Source organism: Cupressus sempervirens, chromosome 7, assembly GCF_028749045.1.
Source record: "Cupressus sempervirens isolate cs-2001-9-10 chromosome 7, ASM2874904v1, whole genome shotgun sequence".
NCBI classification, from domain to species: domain Eukaryota; kingdom Viridiplantae; phylum Streptophyta; class Pinopsida; order Cupressales; family Cupressaceae; genus Cupressus; species Cupressus sempervirens.
In genome coordinates this window covers 86,123,507-86,131,179 of record NC_143124.1, presented here as the reverse complement: position 1 = coordinate 86,131,179, position 7,673 = coordinate 86,123,507, and the positions used below count along the sequence as shown (strand labels likewise).

The 7,673-nt window shown below is 35.9% G+C and overlaps 1 pseudogene; it reads left to right on the top strand.

Moving 5' to 3' along the window:
* Positions 1-5,923: 5,923 nt before the first annotated feature.
* LOC149545622 (disease resistance protein Roq1-like) overlaps positions 5,924-7,673 on the top strand; it is a 29,006-nt pseudogene continuing 27,256 nt past the window's right edge.

The window sequence follows — 7,673 nt, the reverse complement described above, 5'->3', positions numbered from 1 at the left end:
GATTTGACAAAGAAAGCACCCACGTGAACAGAGGGGCAAAAACTAGTGCAATGTAAAAGAAGACCATGTAGGCTATAAGGAGGAACCCGTAGGTTTCAAGGAACATGTCCCTTCAGCAATCAAAGGTAGAGAAGAATGACTTGCATAAAAATGGATGTTCATGTGCAAGGAAATCGCTGGAGAAGGATGTAGCGTAGAGTTCCTTTGAAAGTGGTTTATCCCACATTGTATATGTGGTGACTTTTCAAATGTTTAAATACAATAGCTTATAGAAACAACATTGCCTTAAGACAAAGGCTTTTTGTAAAGGCAGCAATCGATGGTGGGGGCCCTAAACCTATGGATGACATCAGCAAGATGTGGGGTCTATGCAATATTTTAAACAAACATGCATGTGAGATGAAGTGGTGCCCAAAGTGGAGATTCATCGAGATTGCGCCACGTGGCTGCATCTGACGGTGTGGGCATCCCCAGATTTCTGAGGTGCTCATGAGTTAAATAATGCGAGGAAGCACATTTCTGACATGTGGTAGTGCAAGTCCCAAGGGTGATGACATGGCAGGAACGTGCAAGTTCAGGCAGGTTCACCAGATGTTGCCATGTGGCAAGATCGAATGAGCGACACTTCCCCGCAATACAAAGTTGTAGGAATTTAAGTAATGCAGGGAAGCACATTTTTGACACATGGCACTGGGTCCCTGTGACACTGACATGACATCTGAGAGGAGTGGTTGACCAATCAGAGGCTGCCATGTTGCAAAAAGGCTCGATCAAACTTAGTTGACCCGAATTTAAAGGCCAGGGAAAAATTTAAAAAAAAAATATTAATAATATTTTATTATTATTATTTTTGGATGCACGTCACTTTTATAAAATAAATTAAAAAGTGGACCCTTTTATAAAGTTTGAACCTTAGTATTTCTAAATTTTTTGAAATTTAAAAATCAAATATGCAGATCTGAGCATTTCTAACAGAGGAACGCTTTTCAAATGGAGATTTTGGGTGTTTTCAGAAGGCAAAGTATGCCTTATCAAATACCGTCAAAATTGTGAGAATCTAAATTTTTTGATTCCGGGGTTTGTTTCTACATAGGATTTCATTAGTCCATGATATAGGTCAATTTGTGTTTCCAGGGGCATTGGTAACAGAAAGGGAAAATTTGATTATTGAGCATCTAAATTAGTTACAAGGTAATAATGAGATCAAATCAAATTAGATGGGTAAAGAAATGAAAGAGGCTTTCAGTTGAAAAAGATTGATTTCCTAGTAGACAAATGGTGGTTGTATAATGAATCTGAGAATTCTTTCTTTGATATATCTTTCTTTTCTTTCTCGGTTGTAGGTTGTTGGTTGGTTTTCTATTTCCAGTCTTGGAGCTCTGCTCAGGCTGTGAAAGCCACACACCCAGCATATCTTGTATGAACAACATATGGATTTCATAGATAGTTCTGATATAGTAGTGTGATCTTGTATCTTGTTTTATGCATTCCTAATGTACTTATTTCAAGGAGATAAATACAATGTGCAGAAGGTTTTGAATTTTAATATAATTCTATCTCCTTTCTTATTGAATTTGTAATTTTATATGTTCAAGAACAAAGAGCATGAACCTATTTGCAATTGCTCAATTGTATATTTGAAGTTTGCTTGCCTTTGACTCAAGGAGTCATATAATTGCTTGTGGTTTCAGACAAGGTTGCAAATTCATTAAGAAGGATGTGTGAAAATATGGGGTTATATTGGATATTGTTGTCTAATTCATAAGGTGAAGAGACTAAACATGAATTTCTCAACATATGCCATATGTTGATTGATGTTTAAGGATGCATAATTCTAGAGTATAGGATTGCCCTAATGGATTAGGCACTGGTCATTTGTAAGATCATTAAGTTTTTGCTACATATTAGATATGTTGTCTTTTCTCAATATGAATCAATCATTTTCCCTTCATGTTGAAGTGGATATAAAAGTTTAAACCCTCACTCAGCTTATGAATGTCATAGATCTACATTTAGTTATTGTAGAATCTATGTTGTTTCATAAGCCACTAGGAGATATAAGGGGTTTTCATCTACTTAATAGATTCAATGTATGCTTTGACAACTAGTACCATATAAAGAATCTATAGGTCTACCCGTCTAGGTTTTGCAGAGCCTGAAGAAGAAGAAGGGTCATGCCTTATAGTTGGCCTGGTGTTTGAATGAGCATGTTGAAAATAGGAGTTAGCTGCCCCTAGATGTTCTTTGTTCTCATTAGGGTAATTGGAAACGGGTAACATTTTCAAACACCAACAAAATGGTGATTCTGTTGGGGAGTTGCATATAGAAAGAACCAAAATCTCTGCCATGAAACATATTGGATACAACAAATATATAGCAAGATGTGTTCCCTTTCCTTGCTAAAGTTTCATGTTCCCCAGTGAAGCTTTATTCATTATCAGCAGTATGTTGTAAAATTGGATGAAAATTGTGTGTTATGACTGTTATAGGTCTACCTTCAATTGGTTCAATTTGCAAGTGTTGTTGAGAAAGTCCAGAGTCAAGAATTGATTTATAAAGTGTAAAATCCTTTCAAGATGTTACTGATCTGCAAGTTTTTCCTGCATTGAAGGTCTGGTTCAAATTTGTCAAGTGACTAGTTATGTTTTATTTCTCACAAAGTGAGTGGCAACTCTCAAATTTCTACACCAGTTGTTCCTAGTTGATTTCATTGCAAAATCTTGAAGGACTTTCAGTTGTATGGGCAGATCTAAAACTGTTGGTAGTTTCTTGAAATGAAGTTTTAAATTCTTGATAAGTTTTAAAATGCTTTTTGAAATCTGTTGTTATAAAGAAATTGAAATGTAAAAAGTAGATCATAGCAGTGATTTCTTTATCCTCTTGAAAGGAGGTGGTGGCTCTACAAAGTTTGAGCAGTGGTGTGAAGGAATTTTAGTCTTGCACCTGTGCTAAATCAGCAGATCGAAGTTTGGCATCAGCACTGGAGGTATTTTGGTTTTCATGTTTTCTTTTCATGGAAGTCAAGTGTTTAAAGAAGTTGCCTCTATTCAGTGATTTTCAGCACTAGAAAGAAGAGGTAGAAATTTTTTTCTATAATGGAGTCAAATCTCAGATCTGAGATTAGTTTTCCAAATTCTGAGAGTTTGGAAATTGTGAATAATAACATTGCTATGTTGAATACACTGGTCTACAAAAGGATTGTCAGTCTTATGAGAATTCAAGTAGGAAGTACTCAAGGTTTAACTACCGAACAATTTTATTTAAGGCTTAAGTCAGTAATCAGTAAGATGCCTTTTCATTGTAGACCTGAGGAATATTCCCTGCAAGGTGTTTTCCTTGATGTTCTAGTGCCTAATTGAGTCAATTGGCCAGCACCTGTAAGATTACAAAGGTTTTTGCAAATTGAAAAATTCATTGAGGAGATGAAAGTGGTGATTATAGATTTTATGACATGTCTTATAATGATAATGAATGTGCTGAAAGCCAAGGTAGTAATGAATATAATGAATCCATAGAGCAAGATAATCTATCTTCTGAATGTGAAGAGATGGATTCAAATGTTAATGAATCGGGTAATAGCAATTAGCATGAAAAAGATGGATATAAAAGAGAAGATAAATTTTGTTACAATACATATGAAGTTGAAGAAAGTTGTAACAATAGTAGATCTAGTGATTTCCATGATACGAAAGAATGTTGTAATAATTATGTTTTTCCAGATTGTTATACTAATGATCTTCCTGTTGTAAGTTCTTCATGTTGTCCAGATGACAATCACAGCCATGAGAAGATTTGTGAGGCAATCTTCTTGAGTTCTCATGAAATCTCTATTTTGTTGGCTCGTGAGTTTGAAAAGCATGTAAGTATTTCAAAGGATCTTCTTATTTTCTCTCATAATACTTTCTCATTCAGTCAAATCAATTCCCCAAAGTTTGACATGGACAAAGAGGTAGAATCTGAACAATCTTTGTTAGATTTTGGAGGTGTAGATGACAGTACCTCAAATGTCTTTGCACATGATGATTTACTGGATGTAGAGAATGTTAATGAAGGGAAGGTTAAGGCTGTTTCAGATTCTTTTTATGTTGATCCTGCTAAACATTGTTTTGATGTTTCATATGGTGAAGTGGAAAACAGTGAGTGTTGTCAATCCAATTATAGATTTTCTTTATATGCTGATAGGTCTTGTAAATATGAGTTCAAGGTTTATTCTGACATTCAATCTAATGAAGAAAATGATAGCAATCAGCATAGTTTAGATCAACACTTTTAGAATGAGTTTTCATGCTTGGTAAGTAATCAGTTGTTTGAATGTGAAGAGGTTTCAGCAAAGGATAAATCTGATTTGATGAGTGACATGGTTGCAAGTAGGCAACGATCAGATTTCACATACTCTTCATTTACAGAGGCACAAAGTGAGTTACAATCTGGTCCATGTAACTCGTTGAATGAAGTTGAATATTAGCACTTTGTGTTTCTTGTTGAAAGAATCCATGATTCAGTCAGTAGTGATCAGTTTCAGTTTGATATCAGTTTTTATGGTCATGCTGATCCATTTTTTCATAGTGGGAAAGATGAAGAAAGTATGTCTAATTTTTATATGCACTATGAAGATGATGATAGTTTTGTTTTTCGTATTGAGCTGATTGCAAATGTTGATATGTTGGGTGAAACAAATGATAATGAGAATTTTAGCTTACCTTAGGGAGATGTAAATGAGAATCAAGTTTTTGACAGAGGTAAGAAGTTTTGAAAACTTTTCAATGACCTGGGGTCATCATGTGTACATAGTTAGAGTAGTTTCCCTATTTTCAATAAAGTTGTTTGAGAGAAATTTTTGCTGTTCAGGTGTGTAGTCTGCTTCTTCCAGAGATCTGAAATCTTGCCATGCCTGCAAGGGGCATGCATCCCCAGATAGAGCCACTATTGGGGCTCAAAATTGCATTCCCATTTTGAGCATACATTTGAAATTTTGAGAAAATCAAGCCCTTAAAATGCTTTTAAAATGCATATGTAGCTGGTTGTACTCGAAAGTACCTTTGAAGACCCTAAGGTGTTTAATGTTTCTAACACCCTCCATTCAGTGTGTCTACCTATTCCATGATGATAGTTTGTCATCCTGAGTCATTTGACGAAGTTCCATTTTGAGCAATTGCCAAATCTGCATTTTACCTTGAGTGTTAAATAGCGACAAGAGGCTATGTTTTCCATTGAATATCTCACACCTAGAAATGTGTCATGACTTGCCACTTTGGCAGTATCTAGTGTCCATACCTGAGAGCCTATGTTTCAGATTTTGAGTTGTTTTGAGTTCATTTGTCTAGCTTTTGAATCCCTCAAAGTTGATCAGTTACTATTTTCATGATTTTGCACTTTGCACCTAATTCTAGGAAGCCCTGTGTCACATGCTGTAACTTTTGACCAGTTGACTGAAATACTAAATTTCCTAGAAAGGCCAAATACTTCAAGTATTGAGGGTTTTGTTAACCATAATATTGAAAGTGGGGATCGTTGTACGTTAGTTTTGCCACATCAAAATATTCATTTGAGAACAAAGCCAAAGATATTACAACTATACAATGCTCTGAAATTTTTAAGAAGTTGCCAAGATAGACAGTCATAGACCATGTGATGAATAGAGCAGCCACGGCTTGGAAAGAATAGAGCACACCAAACAATGAAGCAAAAGGTAGCATCAAACAAGTCTACATAAAAATAAAAAGGGAGTTTAATACAGCCAAAGTTTATAAAACTAAAATCACCCGTGTAATATTGAAGGAAAATGTTTTATTGATAAATATAAGGGTCTCCACACCAAAATGCATGCCTAAAACATGCAGAATTGACAAGAGAGTTAGAAGGCCTGAGCAATGAATAAACCCACACTTCTAAATAGGTAGAGGTGTCCAATCTCATAAAAAGAATGGCAACAAAGTATGAAAGAAGTCGCTGGTGGAAAGCAGGGATAGTTAAGTTTCCAAATCAAGCAATCAATCAAACAAATTGCAGCGCACAGCCTGTAGATGGAGGTGGGGAGCTGTTTGGAAGTGGAGTAGGCATGTAAGAAGAAGGTCATGCATTTAAAATGGTTTCCATGCCATCAACAAGAAACCTCCACACTGGAGGAGTAATCAGCAAAGGAAAGGAAATGATTTGACAAAGAAAGCACCCACATGAGCAGAGGAGTAGAGACTAGCGCAATGTAAAAGAAGACCACGCAGGCTATAAGGAGGAACCCGAAGGTTTCAAGGAACATGTCCCTTCAGCAATCAAAGGCAGAGAAGAATGACTTACATAAAAAATGGATGTTCACATGCAAGGAAATTTTTGGAGAAGGATGTAGTGTAGAGTTCCTTTGAAAGCGATTTATCCCACATTGTATATGTGGTGACTTTTCAAATGTTTAAATACAATAGCTTATAGAAAGAACATTGTCTTAAGACAAAGGTTTTTTGTAAAGGTAGTAATCAATGGTGGGGGCCCTGTACCCATGGATGATGTCAGCAAGATGTGGGGTCTATGCAATATTTTAAACAAACATGCACGCGAGCTGATGTGGCGCTTAGAGTGGAGATTTGTCAAGATTGCGCCATGTGGTCGCATCTGACAGCGTGTGCATCCCTGCATTTCCAAGGTGCTCATGGGTTAAATAATGTGGGGAAGTGCATTTCCAACATTTGGTAGCGTGGGTCCTAGGAGTGATGATGTGGTAGGAACATGTAGGTTTAGGAAGGTTCACCAGATGTTGCCACATGGCAAAATCGGATGAGCAACGCTTCCTCGCAATATGAAGTTGTAGGAATTTAAGTAATGTGGGGAATTGCATTTTCAAAACATGGCACTGGGTCCTTGCAATGTTGATGTGGCATCTAAGAGCAATGGTCAGCCAATCAGAGGCTACCATGTAGCAGAAAGGCCCTGTCAAACTTAGTTGACCCGAATTTAAAGGCCAGGGAAAATTTAAAAATAATAATAATAATATTTTATTATTATTATTTTTGGATGCACGTCACTTTTTAAAAAAAAAATCAAAACTGGACCTTTTTATAAAGTTTGAACCTTAGAATTTTTAAATTTTTCAAAATTTAAAAATCAAATATGCAGATCTGAGCATTTCTAATAGAGGAGCATTTTTCAAATGGAGATTCTAGGTGTTTTCGGAAGGCAAAGTATGCCTTATCATATACCGCCAGAATCTAAATTTTATGATTTTGGGGTTTGTTTCTGCACAAGATTTCATCAGTCCATGATATAGGTCAATTTTTGTTTCTAGGGGAATTGGTAACAGAAAGGGTAGATTTGATTATTGAGCATCTAAATTAGTTACAAGGTAATAATGAGATCAAATCAGATCAGAAGGGTAAATAAATTAAAGAGGCTTTCAGTTGAAAAAGATTGATTTCCCAGTGGACAGATGTTGGCTGTATAATGAATCCAGGAATTCTTTCTTTTATATATCTTTCTTTTCTTTCTTAGTTGTAGGTTGTTGGTTGGTTTTCTATTTCTAGTTCTTGGAGCTTTGCTTAGGTTGTGAAAGCCACACACCCAGCATATCTTGTATGAATAGTATATGGATTTCATAGATAGTTCTGATATAGTAGTGTGATCTTGTATCTTGTTTTATGCATTCCTAATGTACTTATTTCAAGGAGATAAATATAATGTGCAGAAGG